At 35.5% G+C, this 20,608-nt stretch overlaps 1 protein-coding gene across 4 annotated transcripts in view; it reads left to right on the plus strand.

Moving 5' to 3' along the window:
- LOC150101220 (uncharacterized) overlaps positions 1–20,608 on the plus strand; it is a 530,669-nt gene that overhangs the window by 464,860 nt on the left and 45,201 nt on the right. The window lies entirely within an intron of this gene.

Consider the following 20,608-nt stretch of genomic DNA (forward strand, 5'->3'; position numbering starts at 1 on the left):
TCACATTATAAAGGAAAGTGGTATTAAACCTGATATCAAAATTGGAAATGTTAATCTCAGATCATTACTTTATGCACAATTTTATACTCTTAATAAATCCATTACTAATCTGCAGGATTCTCTGGCTAAATTGAATAACTGCTGTGATAAATTTAGTTTAAAAATCAGCAATAAAAAAGAACAAAGATAATGAAAATAGGCAGAAACATCAAATGCATTCTGAATGGGAAAACTATAAAATAAGTAACATGTTGCAGTTATGTATGCACAATTTTTGTGCATACATAACTGCAACATGAAGTGGCAAATTAAATATGGAAATAGACAACAGTATTAGCACAGCTTGTATAGTACGAAGTCAGCTGAATAAATTTATACAGACCAAGAGAGAAATTAGTCAAAACACAAAACTAGCAGTATACAAGACAGTGTTTAAACGATTTTTGATTTATGGATCTGAGAACTGGGGTAGAAATAAAACACTTGATCAAAGGCAAAAGACCACTGATATGAGAGTCTGAGAAAGATTTGGGTAGTAGATTGCATCAGTGGCAGTATCAAATTAAACATGAGAATATTATTGTTCAAAGATTTTTCACTTGGTTATAAATTGAATTAAAGATGCCAAGAAATTATACTCTTGTTTAATCCTTTATCCAAGTGGTAAACAACAAAATTTGCATGTGAAGTAATTTCATGACTAGGCTACTTGTATATAGAGGCTAATGACTTCACATTAATTGCCTTAGTATCCCATAACGAAAGCGCACATACTTTCAGGTGTATAATGCTATGCATTATAGGAAGGCCAATATCCAAACAAGTTTCGACTTCTGAGAGCCAATCCCAAACAAGATACAAGGTTAAAGTAATGCAGAAGTCATATTTCCCACATACAAGTAATGAAAAGGTGTAACACTTTTTTATTAAAATATTCTGGATTAGAGCTGGTTGTTGAAAGGTTGGTTCAATTGCTTATAAATTAAAAGAAAAAGACCCAGAGGAAGACCAAGATATAGGTGGATTGATACAGTAAAAAGTGCCTTAGATGATAGAAATATAAGATCTGATAATATTGGAGTCTTGACAGGTAACAGATTAATTTGGAGGAAAATTATCAATAAGAAGTTAGTAATGATGTAACTTTTTCATGTAGTACCATCATAATATACTGTACACCCACTGAGCATACATGTCTGGAATTTAACATATCACACAATTCTTCATGGACAGTTCATCACTAAGAGAGTTCGTTATGGGAATATTCTTCACATGAAAATTCCTAATGGAGAAAATTATGAAAAAATTGAAATAATATTGTAATTGATACATATATATGAAAAATGAAAGAGGGATATGGCAGGTTCGAGGTTTAGAGGTGCAGGAGGAGAGTGTGTTCCACATACCGAGTACTCTGGATGTTAGTAAAGCTGTGGGATGGATGGTATTTCACCAAGGGTTTTAAGAGAATGTGCTAAGGAACTGACAGTGCTTTTGACCTGGCTTTTCAATGGAAGTCTGGCTGCAGGAAAGATTCCCATGGAATGGAAGGAAGGTAAGATAGTCCCATTGCATAAGGGCAGTAGACTGGAAGTGTGTAATTATAGGCCAGTTTGTGTGTCATCAGTAGTTAGTAAGATCTTGGAGAAAGTAGCGAGGGACTGTATACAGCATTGGGCAGTTGAGGGTAATGTTATCTGTGAGAGTCGACATGGATTTGTGAAGGGACGCTCTTGTTTTAGCAATATGCTAGCCTTTTATGATAAAAGTTACAAGAGCATTAGATGAGGGGAAAGGCATATACTGCCATTTTCCTAGACTTAGCAAATGCATTTGACAGGGTGCCACATGATAAACTGATATTCAAGTTGCAGCACATGGGTCTGGATGTCAGATTAGTCAACTGGATTCAGGATTGGCTGTCTGATAGATATGGTTATTAGTAATAGTGCAGATGTGGTAGCCCTGCAAGATTATTTGAATAAGCTAGATAGATGGGCAAATGAATGGAGGTGTCAGTCTAATGCAGCAAAATGTAAGGTCTTGAGGTTTGGGACACATCAATGGGACGCTGCATACTCACAGTTAAACTGGAGGAAGTAATGGAGACAAGAGATCTGGGGTTGATGATTGATAGAAACCTGAAATTTAGGGGACAAAGGTAGTGAAGGTAACACGGGATTGCTGAAATAATGAGAAGGACACTGACCTGCAGAGATAAAATGGTTATCATTCCGTTGTATAAGACTCTGATCAGACCACACTTAGACTACTGTTCTCAGATCTGGTCCCCAGGATTTGAAGGGGATAAATTAACTGTGGAAAGGATACAAAGATAGTTTCAGAACTGTACAATGTTAGTTATGAGGATCGGCTGAGGGAGTATGGACTGCAGAGTTTGGTGGATAGAAGAAGGAGAGGTGATATGATTGAGACTTTTAAACTGTTGAGAGGTGGTTACAGGGTTGACACTGGGGAGTTCTTTCGCTTGGTTGAACAGCAGGAAGGAGTCATGACAAGGGGCCATCCCTGGAAATCATGAAAGGAAACTGTGAGAACGAGGGTGAGGAATGGTTTCTTTGCATGGAGGGTGATTGAACCATGGAATCATTGCCTGATAGAGTGGTATGAGCAAGAACGGTCAATGCATTTAAGGAGTGGTATGATAGACTTCGTGTTTCCTAGGAGGGACCACCCTTGACAAGTCTTGATAGACTTATGTTTCTTAGAAAGGACCTCCCACGATGAGTCATTTGACTCCATGGAGGCCTGAATAATAATAGTAAAAAAAAAAAAAAGAAATATTTTAGAAAATAGTTTCCTTCAATATTTCTGAATCATTTATTTAATTAGATTTTATTTAACTTTTTTTATAATATTTTTATTCTGTATAAAGTGAAATTAATATTTTGTATTTTACTGATTAGTGAGTTCTATAATTTCTATTTCTTAAAATGTTAATCCATTTTAGAAATAATGGACTTTACAACCATTTTATAAATAACTTTTAATTTCCCGACGTTTTGACCTTCATAATAAGGTCATCATCTGGAGTATATACAAATATACAAGGACATGCTGAGTTACATTGCACACAGTAAGCTAAAGAAACAATGATTTGATCATCAGTTGTTCTACTGGCATGACCTCTAGTGGGAAAAAAAAATACAGATCAAATTAATTATTTAGAAACTACATCAAAGCTAAATTCTGTTTAAGATAACATGAGAAAAACATTCTTTCTTATAGAAAGATTCTGGATTATCTACAGTCCTGTTTATAGTTAACTCTTAGGGAGAAAGGTTTCGTGGGTAGAATATGTGCCTTCCATATGCTTGGGATTTTTAGACCATCATTATTGTTCAGATTGGGGTGGTTGATAAGAATCGTACAGGCTTCTTTAAATTTGCATTCGTACCATGTTTTGGTGTGATGTAAACAACTGGTGCTTTTCGAGTCAGTTCAGGGCTTCAAGTGTTCAGGGCTTGATCAGAAAGGCCAGCTTCACCATAGTTATTATATTAAATGTGCCGTTTATGTTCCTTTTGTCTGATAGAAATGTAACTCCGCTTGTCCTTGTATATTTGTATATACTCCAGATGATGAACTTAATATGAACTTCGAAATGTTGGGAAATTAAAATAGTTATTTATAACATGGTTGTAAAGTCCATAATTTCTAAAATGGATGCTGATCACTGTGCAACACTAAAAGAAAGGATTAAAATGTTAATCTTTTATTTTCTTACTTGATACTACAGTCTAAGTAGATAGGATATTAATTTTTTACAAAACCGTGATAGGGTCGTTGGAGAGTAAAGACACCAAATTTCAGAATGTTTATTTATTTTATAACCTTTCACTATTTTGCTATGCACTTAAACACTCATCCAGATGTGATATTAATTTTTTTTTTTTTTTTTTTTACTAAATCTATTTTGTGTGGGGTTCCCCCTTTCCTCAGCCATTCCTTAGGACTGATTAAGCTCTCCTAATGAGGGATTAAGTATTGACTGTAGATCTGTGTGGGTTCACAGGTCAGTTTGCCTGTTTTGAGGGATGAAAAACCCAAGTTTCTGGGTGAAAAAATCCTTTACCTCCATATGAGACCAGCTAACTCACCTTTTGTCATTGAGACCAGATAAAGATTCCTCATGTCATGGATGATGGGAATCGAATCTAGGTCTTTCCGACCAGAGGGTTTTGTCTATACTGACTGAGCTACAGATACTTTCAATTATAAGATACCTGTGTATTTTAGAACTGACTCCACTTTTCCTGCACTGTGATAAGATGTTGAAGGCTGTAATTGTTTTGCAGGGATCGTGTAAAACTAAATGTGCACTTGTGAGTAATTATATTAAAGGAAATTATGGCTTAAATCCTTCCAAGATGTAAATCAGCTTTAAGCAATTCCCATCTGTGACTGAAATACTAATCTTCAGCTTATATCCCAATATTAATATTGTATAAAATGAAGAAATTGTAAAATTGATATTTGATAATATTTGTCTACTTGACTAGAAAAAATGTATAGGTGCCATACTCCCAAAGTTAAATACATAATTAATTAATTTTCACAAGAGAATTAATTACATATATCTTTGTAGAGCAGGTACATTAACCACTCAGCTCCCTATCCCAACTATTGAGCTTACAATTCTGATTGCAGATATTACTGATTACAGTTTGTTTCAAACTGTTCACAAGACAATCTTGTGAACCCATCTGTGACTGAAATACTAATCTCCAGCTTATATCCCAATACTAGTATTTTATGAAATGAAGAAATTTTAAAATTGATATTTGATAATATTTGTCTACTGGACTAGAAAAAATGTATAATGATCTGAAAGTGAAAGACATAGTTAATTAATTCTCTTGCGAGAATTAATTAACTATCTTTGTAGAGCAGATACATTAACCACTCAGTCACCTATCTCAACTATTGAGCCTACAATTTTGACTGCAGATATTTCTGGTTACAGTTTGTTTTCAAACTGTTCACAAGACAATTAATTGATTTGATATCAATACGTGTGTAGAGGCTTAAGTGCTGTGAGGACATCATGTTGGAGGCTTAATGGATTTTTTTACAACACTCAAAAAGAATTAAAATAGAATTTAATCTTCCTATATTTCGTCCTAGTCACTAGGACATCTACGGGAATTACAAAAACAATTAATGTAACATATACACAAATAACAAACAATACTAAGCTCAACCACGTGGGTGACACTAAAGTCCTATCTAGGTAGAGCGCCCTCTAAGGGCAGTAGTAGGTGGCCTGGAATGTAAGGTGGGAACTCTGGTGATGAGTGTTTCCCAAATCTTCGGAAGTTTAATGCAACCGTATTTATTGAGATTTGGTTGGTTTTTGAGAGCTGCTGCTGCTTCTAAGAAAAGTCTCTCTTTCTTGAATTTGCTGTGGTGGAGCATGGTGGTTTTCTTCCATGATACCCTGTGGGTGGTGTCCAAAACATGGTTAGCCAAGCCTGAATGGCCATAGTTGTGTTTGAAGATGTAAGACTTATGTTCCTCTAGACGGATGGATGCTGATCTGCCTGTCTGTCCAAAGTATGCCTGCTTACAGGAACAGGGTACTTTGTAAACTCCAGGCAGAGAGAGAGGAGGGAGCTGATCTTTCGTAGAACGGATAAGGGTAGCAAGTTTGCAGTGGGGCTTATATGCTGTGTGTAGGTTGTACTGTTTTATTATCTTGGCTATTTTTTCGGATGTGCCACAGATGTAGGGTATGGTGATGGCATTTTTAAAATCTTGTTGACGAGAAGGACGGGGCATGGGGGAGGAGTTGATTATTTTTTTTGATACTGTGATCGCTGTAGCCATTGGAGAGGAAAGTGCTGTGTATGTGGTTAAGCTCAGTAGTGAGGGCGGTTCCACTGGAACAAAGATTGTGGGCTCTCTTGGTAAGAGTTTTAATAATGCCATATTGTTGAGAGGGGTGGTGGTGGGAGAGTTTGTGAATGTGTCTGCCTGTGTGTGTGGGTTTTCTGTATACGGTGAAGGTAAGTGTATCATTAGGCAGGCGTGTGACTAAAGTGTCTAGGAAGGGTAAACAATTGTTCTTTTCCTTTTCCATAGTGAACTGGATTCTTGGATGTAGACTATTGAGATGACTGAGGAAAGAGTCTAACGTGTCTGGGCCATGAGGCCAAATAGAGAACACATCATCTACATATCTTAGCCAGATAGAAGGTTTGAGTGGGGCTAAGTCTATGGCTCGTTTTTCAAACTCTTCCATATAGAAATTGGCAAGGGGGGATGAGAGGGGGGAACCCATGGCAGTTCCCTCTATCTGCTTGTAGATTTTGTTGTTCCAAGAGAAATACCCAGAGTTAATGGCAAAGAAAAAGAGATCTAAGATGTCAGAGGGAAAAACGTTTTCTAAGAGAGATAAGGTGTCAATTAAGGGAATATTGGTAAACAAAGAGGAGATATCAAAGCTTACCAATATGTCTGTCTTATTCAAGGTTAATTTTTTGTGAGGGCTTTAAAGTGGGTCGAGTTTTTTATATATTGAAAGGGGGGGGTGAGAGGGGGGAACCTCTCTCACCACCACCACCCCTTGCCAATTTCTATATGGAAGATTTTGAAAAACAAGCCATAGACTCAGCCCCACTCAAACCTTCTATCTGGCTAAGATATGTAGATGATGTGTTCTCTATTTGGCCTCATGGCCCAGACACGTTAGACTCCTTCCTCAGTCATCTCAATAGTCTACATCCAAGAATCCAGTTCACTATGGAAAAGGAAAAGAACAATCGTTTACCCTTCCTAGACACCTTAGTCACACGCCTGCCTAATGATACACTTACCTTCACCGTATACAGAAAACCCACACACACAGGCAGATACATTCACAAACTCTCCCACCACCACCCCTCTCAACAATATGGCATTATTAAAACTCTTATCAAGAGAGCCCACAATCTTTGTTCCAGTGGAACCGCCCTCACTACTGAGCTTGACCACATACACAGCACTTTCCTCTCCAATGGCTACAGCGATCACAGTATCAAAAAAATAATCAACTCCTCCCTCATGCCCCGTCCTTCTCGTCAACAAGATTTTAAAAATGCCATCACCATACCCTACATCCGTGGCACATCCGAAAAAATAGCCAAGATACTAAAACAGTACAACCTACACACAGCATATAAGCCCCACTGCAAACTTGCTACCCTTATCCGTTCTACGAAAGATCAGCTCCCTCCTCTCTCTCTGCCTGGAGTTTACAAAGTACCCTGTTCCTGTAAGCTGGCATACTTTGGACAGACAGGCAGATCAGCATCCATCCGTCTAGAGGAACACAAGTCTTACATCTTCAAACACAACTATGGCCATTCAGGCTTGGCTGACCATGTTTTGGACACCACCCACAGGGTATCATGGAAGAAAACCACCATGCTCCACCACAGCAAATTCAAGAAAGAGAGACTTTTCTTAGAAGCAGCAACAGCTCTCAAAAACCAACCAAATCTCAATAAATACGGTTGCATTAAGCTTCCGAAGATTTGGGAAACACTCATCACCAGAGTTCCCACCTTGCATTCCAGGCCACCTACTACTGCCCTTAGAGGGCGCTCTACCTAGATAGGACTTTAGTGTCACCCATGTGGTTGGGCTTAGTATTGTTTGTTATTTGTGTATATGTTACATTAATTGTTTTTGTAATCCCCATAGATGTCCTAGTGACTAGGACGAAATATAGGAAGTATTAAATTCTATTTTAATTCTTTTTGAGTGTTGTAAAAAATCCATTAAGCCTCCAACATGATGATTTGATATGAAAGGAAAGGATTTATGTAATTTCACCATTTGCTTTAATATAATTACTCAGAGGTACACATATAGTCTTTCACTATTCCTGTAAAAATCAGAGCCTTCAAAATACATGGGTATCCTATAACTGAAAGCATCACATCTTCTGAATTAGTTCAATAAAAAAATATATGTATCACATCTAGATGAAAAGTGTATAGAAAAATATTGGATGGTTATAAAAATAAACATTATAAATTTTGTGCAACTTCCTAATCACCCTATCACAGTTTTATAAAAAAATTTCTTACTTAGATACTACAGAGTCTGTAGTATCTAAGTAAGAAAAAATATTAATATTTTAAGAAATAAACAGAAATTAGAGAGCTCATCAATCAGTAAGATACAAAATATTAATTTCACATTATACATAATAAAAATATTATAAAAAAGTTAAATGAAATCTGATTAAAGAAAGAATACAGAAATAGAGAAGTGAACTGTATTTTCTAACATATTTCTTGTTTTGCATTCAGTTTTCTTGCAAAGAATTTGATGATGATAAAGAAGTATTATCAAAGGCGGAAGTTAAAATAAGAACTTCCTCATGTAGAATAAAAGACTGTTCCATTTTTCAGTTTGAGGCATTGGTTATGGAAGAGCTTGAAGATTGAAATGATTGTGCACTACCAGGTTTGGAAAATGAAGGTTACTGCACTATCAATTTGCTAGTGTACTATCATCAGCAAATCTATAGTTAGGTTTGTAGTAGGAGTGGGTGAAAGTGCAGTGCCTTAGGGGATGCTCTTGCACTGCAAAGAATTCTGAGGAGAGAAAACTGACCACAATTGGAAAGGGTAAGGGGTAGACTGTTCACAATAGTTTGGTGACCTGGCCTCTATTGAAAAACCCAATCAAATACCTTGGAAGTGTTGAGAGCAACTATATGAGTTTCTCCAAACTTTGTGTTGTGTCAGAAGGTTGGGGGTGATGATGGAGATCTGCTGTGTATTGATGAGGACTGAATCTGTATTGTTTGTTGCTAATTAGTTGGTTTTCCTCCAGGTGGCAAAGAACCATGTTGTTGATGGCTTCCATTACGATTTTCAAAAGACCATGGTAAGGTGATGGGAGGAGAGTTTGATGGCTGACTTTGTGTTTGTTGTGTCGGAAGGTTGGGGGGTGATGATGGAGATCTACTGTGCATTGATGACTGAATCTGTATTGTTTGTTGCTAATTAGTTGGTTTTCCTCCAGGTGGCAAAGAACCATGTTGTTAATGGCTTCCACTACGATTTTCAAAAGACCATGGTAAGGTGATGGGAGGAGAGTTTGATGGCTGACTTTTATTCACTTTTTTTGTTGTTGTTTTAGTTTTTTAAGTATGAAATATTTCAAAAATGATGTAGAATGAGTGTTAATTCTAGAGTAAATTTTGAAGATATCAAGACCAGAAATCTTGTTGGATCCAGGTTGTTTAGGATTCTTATGATTTCATTTCTAATCAAAGACTATAGTGGCACTGAGTGAGCTGTTCTTAGTACTGTGGAAAGGAAGAAAACAAAAAGCAGAGGACATTCCATTTGACACTATCATTGTGCCACAGTTAACAAAAACAAATTTCATGAGATAGACTGGCTATGTAATGGAAAGTTCTCACTTTCCACACTAAATGACACTTGGAATAGGTTATGGTCTAAGTTATCAACAGCAGTGTTGACATCTACAGTATATTTGGGCGGTTAACTGGTTAAGAAAAAGTCTATAGTATTTTGGTATTCTATTCCCGTAGGTGGATAGACTTGTGTTAAGTCATTGCTAAAACTTGGCTTGGTCAGTAAAATTAGAGACTGAAAGTATATTCATGAGCATTGATGTCCCCAAGGAGCTTCAATGCTCATGCATTCACTTCACTTCGCAGAGATAAATAATCAAAGAGAAGTGGGAGTAGTTATCAGAATTTGAAGAGAAGTAGAATGCTATATAATGTGATAAGTATAATTTAGTATAAGATCAAAAAAAGTATGTAATATTATAATTTAGTATAAGATCGAAAAGAAGGTCAGATTCTACTCTTGCCAACATTTCAGTCTTAACTTTGGAGATTGCAGAATATGAGGAATAATCAATATTTTGTCAAGGAGGAATATATGTGGAACTACAAGGCAGGTTAATGACAAGCCTAGGAGGAAGCTTGAATCAGTGCAATGGCATAAAGCCCTGCGAAGGGATGATGTTAGTGGTGCATGTGAGATAGTTAAGGGGCATCTAGAAGAAGAAATATTAAATTGCCTATCTAAGTTAATTAGGATAAATCAGAAGTTAGTGGATGAGTATGATCATTTAACATGAGCTGCAAAAAAAAAAAAAAAAGAAAGAAAGAAATTGTTGTGGAGGGTATATAAGGAGAAGGGTGACCAGCAAGAAAAGAAATATTCAGTTGTTTGCTGATGATGCAAAATTAAGTAGAGTAATAGTTAATCAAGATGATGCAGAGAGCTTGTCAGATGATTTAAATAGGCTGCCAACATGGGCAAAAGATAATGGGTATCAGTTTAAAGTAGAGGGGAAATGTAATATTATGCTTACTGAAAATAGAGCCAACAGGCTTCACTTCGGCAAAGTAAAATATTCAAAATTAAGGTGGATATTGAATACCACATTATTTCTTAGCTGAATAAGAAACTCAAAGATAGGAAATCTAATCTAAGGGTTTCATGCCGAATATAGAAAACTATATAAAGTTCGGCAAGTCCAAGCGTAAGCCAACATCTGGTAGTACAATGCTAGGCAACTCGTAGCAAAGGTGAAGCAAGCTCCGATCACTGTCCTTAATATTTTCCCATAATGCAAAACACAGCTCCTAGGAGATGTATTACTGTTTTGCATTATGAGAGAAGGTCACTACCCAGACCGGTTTCGACTTTTTTTGAGATCTCATCATTGAGTAGGTTGACCTAGATGTAATACTAAGGTTTCAATAGTCAGAACTTATTTCTTTACTGTACGAATTGCCAAAAGCTGCACAAATACAATTACTGAAAATAGAGCCAACAGACTTCACTTCAGCAAAGTAAAATATTCAAAATTAAGTGGATATTGAATGCCACATTATTTCTTAGCTGAATAAGAAACTCAAAGATAGGAAATCTAATCTAAGAGTTATTTCAGTAATTGTATTTGTGCACCTTTTGACAAATCGTACAGTAAAGAAATAAGCTCTGACTATTGAAACCTTAGTATTACATCTAGGTCTACCCACTCACTGATGAGACTTCAAAAAAGGTCGAAACTGGTCTGGGTAGTGACCTTCTCTCATAATGCAAAACAGTAATACATCTCCTAGGAGCTGTGTTTTGCATTATGGAAAAATATTAAGGACAGTGTTCGACTTGCTCTATCTTTACTATAAGTTGCCTAGCATTGTACTACCAGGTGTTGGCTTACGCTTGGACTCGCCGAACTTTATATAGTTTTCTATATTCGGCTAAGAAATAATGTGGTATTCAATATCCACTTAATTTTGTAATATTATGCATTTTGGGATAAATAGAGTTCAAGCTGTGTACCATATTGATGGAACTGTACACCAGGAAATAGATGAAGCTAAGGATTTAGGGGTGGTGGTAGGCAGAGAGTTGAAGTTTAGAGAACTTATTGCCAAGGTAGCTCATAAGATTATTTGACTATTGAAGAACACATTAAAAAGTAGAGATAAGGAAGTTATTTCTCTTTATAAAGTCTCGATACATCAACATCTGGATTACTGTGCTCAGGTCTGGTCTCCTGGGCTTCTTGGAGATGAGGGTGGTGGAGTGGACTCAGAGGCAAGTAACCAAATTAGTGAGTGGTCTGTGTAACATTCCCTGTGAGGATAGATTGAGGATATGTGGACTGCAGAAGTTGGTTGATAGGAAAAAAGAGGGAATATGATAGAAACATTTAAGTTGCTTAAAGGGTTTTATAGGCATGATGCAGGGGAAATGTTTCGGCACTTGGCTAGAGGGTGCAAAATAAGAGGTCATCCCTGGCAGTTGAGTAAAGGTGCAGTTAGTAGGAGTGTAAGGAGTAGATTTTTCCCTTGGAGATTTGTGAATGAATGGGTTGCCAGCGTATGTTCTGAGCACTTTGTCTATTAATGGGTTCAAGGAAAGTTATGAGAGATTGTGTAGGTGGTTTGGGTCTCGCACAATCAGTCTTCAGACTCCATGAAGATGCCCATACAATAACTGTTAATTTTAAGGAAAGACAACATATATTATTATATTAATTAAATAACTCTCCCTAGGCCATAACTTCACCATAACACCAAAAAAAAATCCCTTCTGAAGAAATAATGATTCAGTTAGAATGTAACATCCGCAACCTTCCCAACCATATTGCCAATAATATCAGACTAGATGTAGCCAATGTTCTTACACAAGCTAAACCTCCAAAATGCAACTTATCTAAAGAAGAATTCAAAGCTCTACAGGAATTAAAAAATAACAGTAAAATAATACTTACTAAAGCAGATAAGGGAAATGCCACTGTAGTTCTAAACAAAACTGACTACAAAGGTAAGCTTTCCTCATTTGCTATTAGATCGGTCTACTTGCCTCCCTATAGAATGTGATCCTACCAGCTCCCAAATCAGAACGCTCCATAGGCTCCTTAAGAAGGTTACTTCTTGGCCTGTGGAAATTACTAACAAACAAAAGCCTTTTAACTCTAGACCCCCCAAAATATATGGACTTCCTTAAGAAGGTTACTTCTTGGCCTGTGGAAATTACTAACAAACAAAAGCCTTTTAACTCTAGACCCTCCAAAATATATGGACTTCCAAAAATCCATAAACAAAATGTGCCATTACGTCCCATTGTGGACGGAATCGATTCTCCCACATACAAATTAGCCAAACATTTACCCAAAATGCGCACACAATATACTGGCAACCTTTACACAAAAAATTCAGCCCACTTTAAAGCCAGTATAGAAAACCTCTCACTCCAACACACTGACATAATGGTCAGTTTTGATGTCTCCTCCTTATTCACCAATGTCCCACTCAAAGATACTTTGGACCTCATCCAAGGCAAATTTCCTCCCAATATCTCAGCCCTATTTCAGTTCACCATGAACTCAGGCTATTTCGTTTGGCAAGGAAAATTCTATAAACAAATAGAGGGGACAGACATGGGTTCTCCACCTCTGGCCAACTTCTTTATGGAGATCTTTGAAGAAAAAGCCTTAAACTCGGCCCCACTTAAACCTATTGTTTGGCCGCATGGCCTAGACACACTCCAAAACTTCCTTTCACACCTAAACAAACAACACCCCAGGATCCATTTTACCTTAGAAAAAGAAATCAATGACAAATCTCCCTTTCCTAGATACTCTGATTGCATGCCAGCCTGATGGATCCCTGGCTTTCTCAGTTTACAGAAAACCTACACATACAGGTAGATACATTCACCAGCATTCACACACCACCCCTCCCAACAATATGGGATTATAAAATCCCTATATAACAGGGCAAAATTAATCAGTTCAGATAACAATGCCCTTACTACTGAACTTAATCATATTCTTAACACCTTTGTAGCCAATGGATACAACTTCCATAAAATCCAAAAAATATTAAAGCCAGTTAACCTCAACTGCCCCACCTCCTACCCCTCCACAACAGGGACTACTCTAAATCTATCACTATTCCTTATATTTGGGGTACTTCTGAAAAGTTAACTAAAATCCTAAAAAAATGTGACTTGACAACTTGTTACAAACCATATAAAAAATTGGCATCTCTTATCCCCTCTCCCAAGGACCAGCAACTTTCTCTAGACCTACCTGGAGTTTACCAGGTCCCTTGTAGTTGCAAACTGTCTTACTGCGGCCAAACAGGCAGGACAGCTAATATCAGGATATCTGAACATAAGGATTATATCTGTTTCCACCATTACAGCCACTCTGGACTTGCTGACCATGCTTTGAACACCCGCCATAAAATACGCTGGAAGAAAGCCTCCTTACTACACTGCAGCAAGTTTAAATATGGGAGATTATTCTTAGAATCAGCCTCAGCTTTAAGACTCTCCCCAAACCTCAATAAATTTGGATACGTGAGACTGCCCCAAATATGGGAGGCTTGCATTCTTAAAACATCAGCCCAACAACCAAGATTAATACCCAATTTGGCCCACTAGGTGGCACCCTTTAGAACTGACTTCAGTTGTTGTCTTGAGTCATATTTGTTCAGTGTTAGTGCCTGCATACATTTCATTAATAGCTTAAACAGCAGAATTTTAAGACTGAAAGTACAAATCCTCCATGCTTCTTTGATAGTAGAAGAAATTCCTTTTTAACTTTTTTAGTATCGGCTGGACCATAAAAATTGCAGAGGTTTACTATATAATTGCTTTTCTTTAGCTTCTGTGATGTCCGTAATATTTATAACATTTATATATTTATAACATGTCTGTAATGTACATTTATTATGTACATCAAAAATTATGGTTTTGAGTGCTATATGTTTAGAAGAAAAGGAGAGTGACCGTATTTTCCAGTCTTCTAACATTTCCAAGTTCTTGTATATAAGTTCTTGGACTGGTAATATTGGGTAAGTGGAGAAGGGAATTCCAAGTATAATGAGGGGTTCTCTCCTAGAGGTTAGTCCAAAAGGAATGCTTCCAAAATCCCACTTTCCATAAACTTTTACATTTGTCTTGTCTGCATTAATAATTAATTCGCTGCTTTTGCTGAATTTTTCCAAAATACCAAAAAAAATATATATGGAATCATTATCCTTCAAAGTTCCCACTACATCATTGGCAAATGCTAATACCTTATTTTTTCCTTCATAGTTGAAAGAACTGTTATTTCTTGCACAGCATATGTATTGTTGACTTCCTGTAAGAAAGGTTCAAGAACCAGTGCGGAGATCAGTGGACTGAGAGGGCAACCTTCCTTGACTCCTTTTCGAATTTTTACTAGGTCTGACAGGAACCCATTAACTAGGAGGTGGGTGGTTGAATTGGCATAAGCTCTTTTTGATAATGGATAACAGTTTTTTACCTACACCAGTTTGCTGGAGGATGTGGAATAGAAAGGGATGCCGGACATTATCAAATGATTGAGTAAGGTCTACTGATAGCACTGACATTGACTACTTTTTCGTGTTAACTAAGCAGATTAGATCATGTAGCAGAAATAAATTAAATTCTACTGCTCAACCTGGTACTCCATGTATCTCATTCCCACTTTGAACCTGTTATTGATAAATCTGAAAAATATCTTGTAATCAGTATTAGATAGAAAAATAGGTCTCCAGCTGCTGATTAAGGTGTGATCTGTATTAAGTTTAGGAATGAGGACAGTATGGCTTGCTACATATTCTCTTGGTATGTGTCCTGATGAGAGAGAAAGGAATTAAATAGTGTAACTAGAATGGGAAGAATAAAATATCAGGCCTCGTGATAAAGTTCTGTCCCTAGACCATCGGGTCCTGGGGATTTTCTTGTCTTGGATATGAACAGGAAAGCCATTAATGTTCCAAGAGTTTGACCTTTATTGAGATCTTATCAGTGGGAACTAGACCCACAGGTGTTATCAAGTTTGAAGTAATGCAGAAGTCATATTTCTATATACGAATAGCCAAAAGGTGGCACACCCTCATTATTAAAATCCTCTGGATCAACAACAGTTGTTGGAAGATTTTCCACTTGGTTATACTATAAATTAATGATGCCAAGAATTTATATTCTTGGTTTTATTCTTTATTCAATAATCTATTAAATTAATTTGTGCCTAAATGATATGATATAATCTGATAGGAAATATTCATTTGTTTGCTGATGATGCAAAATTGGGTAGAGTAATAGCTAATCAAGTTGACATGGAGATCTTGCAGGATGATTTGAATAATGTGTCAGTTTAATGTAGATGAATGTAATGTTATGAATTTTGGAATAAATCGATTACAAGCTGTGTACCACGTTGATGGAACTGTACTCCAGGAAATAGACGAAGCTTTGGATTTGGGATGGTAATAGATACAGACAGAGTTTAGGTGGCATATTGCTAAAGTTGGCAAAGTAGATCATAGGATTATTTCACAGAACCAAAGATCATCCCCAGAAATTGGGTAAGAATATGGTTAGCAAGGACATCAGAACAACCAAATGAAGGATTTTCCCGAGTTTCTGATGAATACTATATCAGTGAATGTGTTCGAAGAGATAAGACAGATATTCTGCATAGAGTATGTGCCTTTCTCATTGAGTCTTATAACTTCATGCCAATTCATGATCAGTAATAATAATAATAAAGGACCAGTAACATGCGATTTTCCTATGACACATCAGATGTTCACTTTAGAGCAGAATTTCTTTCATGTTTCCAACCATTGTGTTGTTTTCTCTGTCCCTAAACACAGCTCTTATAGTACTTTACCTTGCTACTAGAGTGAAATGTTCCTTCATCACTAACAGTGAACTTTATGATTAAAATGATGGCAGAAAGCTAATATTGAATTTTGGGTTTCTTCCACCAACATTTGGTGGACTACAACTATATATGTTTGCTGATATAATTTTGTTTTGAGAATTTTGAAACTGTTTCTAGTCTAGGAATATTAGTTCCAGTGAAGCCTGTCTTAATGATTTTCATGGACTGTTAGTAAAAGTTTGTTTTACAAACAACACAGTTGCATTGTTTACTCTGGTCTTCTAATTCATGACTTTTAATTAATGCAACCAATATCTTTAAATTTTTTTTCGTTGAGTTTATGAATTAGTTTCTGTGGAGGCACTTTCTTGTTGTAATTTTCTTCTGGCAGCTGTTGCAATCTTAAGGTTGGCAAGCTGAATTGACCTTTCTTCAGTTAAAACTATTCAGTACAGGTTAGGGTTTATTACCTGGAAAATGAATCTTTAATAATTTTATTTAAATCTTGAATAAACTATTCTCTGTTGCATTTTGCAAATTGTTTATATCTTATACAGGAGTGAAATTAAAAATTCAAACTGCACAAGGACTTTACCCTATATACTCTGCTTAGAAAGAAGTTAACAGACACTGCCATGGGCGAGGTGTGTTGTACCATGTAATAAGTCATGTGTTTGTAGCCAGTATAAATTGGAGGAATATGATGCTCCTAAGTCAGTGCAACTGTTTCCAGATGAAATGGCTTTGAGAAGAGAACTGATGGAGTTTGAAAGAGGTGTTGTGATAGGATGCCATATTACAGGCCTATCTTTTCAGAAAATTGTTGACAAATTGGACCATCCAAGGTCAATAATTAGTGATACCATACTGAGATGGAAGTGCATGGGGTCAGCTGCAAGTGATACCCACAGTAGATGACCCACAACACTCACTGAACATGATTGTACGGTGCTACAAATGATAATATGTAAAACTGTCATTCATCGGCTGACTCATTGAATGCAGAGTTCCAGGTATTGAACTTTAACAACATAGGTTTCCATAATACGACTGCAATATGCAAGCCCCACATTACCCTAAGCAGGCTAGTCCCCTGACATGGAGAACATAATCCTACTTGTAAGCTGACAGAAAAAGATAATCGGATTGAATCTATGGGAGACGACCCTGGAATGGAAAAGGTAAAACAAAAATGGAAACGACAAAATATAATACACATAGCAAACTGGAATGTAAGAGGATTAGTATATAAAGAAATAGAATTAGACCAGTTATTAAATGAAAGAAATTTTAAAATAGCAGTAATCACTGAAACAAAAAAGAAATTAAAAGGAACTATGAGAACTGAAAATTTTAATGTAATATACAGTGGAGTCGACAGAGACCAAAGAGCACAAGCACGAGTCATGATTTGGATTCATAACTCCCTTTCAAAACAGTTAAAACATTATAAATTATGGAATGAAAGAATAATAGAAGCTAGAATAAAAATAGAGGCTATTTAATAATAATTGGTTTATATGCCCCAGAAGAAGGAAGAGAACAGGATAATATTGATTTTTATAATTAGCTACAAAACATATATAATAAAATAAAAATGATTACATAATTTTAGCAGGAGACTTAAATGCAAGAATTGGAAACACGAAAATTAATAATAATATAGGAATACATGGAGAACACACTCTAAACAGAAATGGTAAAAAATTGATTGACTTTGTAGTTTATAATAACCTAAAAATAATGAATTCCTTCTATAAACATAAAGACATACATAAATATACTTGGGCAGCAAGAGGATGGAAATCAATATTAGATTACTTCATATTAAATGAAAAGACATCAAAATTTTCACTAGATGTTAGAGTTCACAGAGGATATGAAATAAGCAGTGAGCACTTCCTTGTTAAAATAAAATTAAGATTACCACCTAAATGGCTACAAGTAACAAGAACAGAAAGAAAAATTGAAACATTTGTTTATAAAACTAGACTATTGAATGACACAAATGTACAATGGCTATATGAACAAAGAATTAACCAATATCTAGATAAAATGAAACAAAATGAAGAAATAGAAATAGAATGGCTTAATATAAAAACGATACTAAATGCAGCAGCAAATAAAAGCTTAGGAAAGACCAAAAAATTCAATAAAAGAAAAAAATTGAAGATCTGGGATGATACAATCAAAGAAATAATCAAAAAGAAAAAAGAAGCCTATCACAAATGGTTAAGCAGTAAAAGATTAGAAGATGAAATAGAATATAAAATAATAAGAGCCATAGCTAAAAGAGAAGGCAGAAAAAGACATAGAGAATCATGGAATAAATTTGTTTCTAATTTAGAACATGATTTATATAAAATAAGACCCAATGTATATAAGATTTTGAAACACTTAAATGCAGATACCAAAGAAAAACATAAAATTAAACACTGAATTGAAATTAGAAGAATTTGTAAATTACTACACAGAACTGTGGACAGACAAATATTTTAAAAAAGACAACTGGTAAACAATTAATGAAAATGAAAAGGAAATAACTGAAGAAGAATTAGAAATCAGCCTGAAAGAAACAAGAAACGGAAAATCACCTGGAAAAGATAAGCTAGGTTCAGAACTATATAAATACACAGGAACAAGATTCAAAGAAAGACTCTTATTATTTTTAAATAAAATTTACTCAACTGGTATCCCCCCAATAGAATGGAAAAAAGCAATTGTGATTTCTATCTTTAAGAAAGGTAATAGAGATGACCCTAAAAACTATAGAGATATCAGTATACTAAATTCCTCTTACAAAATATATAGCAGAATCTTAAATAACAAACTAATGAAATATTCCGAAAACTTTATTCTAGAAGTACAGAATGGATTTAGAAAAGGACGATCATGTATAGACCCAGCCTTTTGCCTAAAATTAATAATAGAGAAAAGAAGAGAATATAATTTAGAAACACACATTGCATTTATTGACTTTGAAAAAGCATTTGACAAAGTTAAAAGAAACATATTATTTAACATATTAAAAGAAAGACAAATACCAAATAATATCCTAAAAGCTATCACAAGTATATATGAAAATAATCAAATACAAATAAGATTAAATCATGAGCTACCATATACGAGAGAGATAAACCAAGGGGTCCGACAGGGATGTCCCCTCTCAGCAACTCTTTTTAATATCTACTTAAATGAAATAATAATAAAATGGAATAAAAATTTACATCAAGGAATTAAACTTTCTCCTACAGTTAACTTAAACACTCTCCTCTTTGCCGATGACCAAATAATAATTACAAATTCTGAAGATAACTTACAGAAAGCTAGTTTAGATCTAAATGAGATATCCAAAGATTATGGTATGATAATATCAATGGAAAAATCAAAAAGTATGGCCTTTAAAGGACAAGATCCAGCAAGAACTAAAATAGTAATAGATAACAAGATCTTAGAACAGGTGAATTCGTTTAACTACCTAGGATGGATGATCACATATGAAAATGAAAAAGATATAAACATAAAAATTGCAAAATATTTAAAAATAACAGGTGTAATTAACTGTATATTTAAACCAAACCTAGTTCAAAAACAAACCATTCTAAAAGTATACAATACATTAGCCCTACCAGTCTTAATGTATGAAAGCGAAATCTGGACAATAAAACAAAAAGACAAAAATTAACAACAGCAGAAATGAAGTTTATGAGAAAAACTGCAAAGTATACCCTATTTGATCACAAAAGAAACGAAGATATTATGAAAGAATTAAACCAAGAACCAGTAATAGAAAAAATTAAAAAATATAAACACAAATGGATGGAACACATTCTAAGAATGAAAACAGAAAGATTACCAAGACAAGCCTTAAAGTACGAGCCATTAGGAAAAAGAAAACCAGGACGTCCTCTTAAACGATTCAATGATAACTTCTAAGGCCGGAACAGGCCATGCTAGGCCTAAATCCTTGATATGCATGATGATGACATTACCCCAATCAACATGCAGCATCATCTTCACTGGTACAAAGAATGTGTACAGTAGGATGTGGAAACTTGGAAAGCTGTTAGGATTATTATTGTATGCTTGTGGAAAGTATGTCCCATAGGATTGCTGCAGTCATTGCAGTGAAAAGAGGTCTTACATCTTATTAAAGTGGGTGCCATGGATGTTTTTTCCTCATACTATGGTGTCCATTGTCTTTTTTCCAAGCAGTGTAGTGTGTGTGTGTGTATGCACGTACGAGCGTGTGTGAACTGAATGCATTATCCAGAGAGCGTATGATTTACTGCATCTTCTGGGAATAGATTTTGTAATACATTAGTTATCTCTTCTCTAGAACATGTATTTAATCATTCAGACTAACTATAATATCAGTGAATTCTAAAATTAGATCTTT

Source organism: Typopeltis vanoorti, chromosome 12 (genome assembly GCF_054136105.1).
Source record: "Typopeltis vanoorti isolate ZY-2024b chromosome 12, IOZ_Tvanoo_1.0, whole genome shotgun sequence".
Lineage (NCBI taxonomy): Eukaryota > Metazoa > Arthropoda > Arachnida > Uropygi > Thelyphonidae > Typopeltis > Typopeltis vanoorti.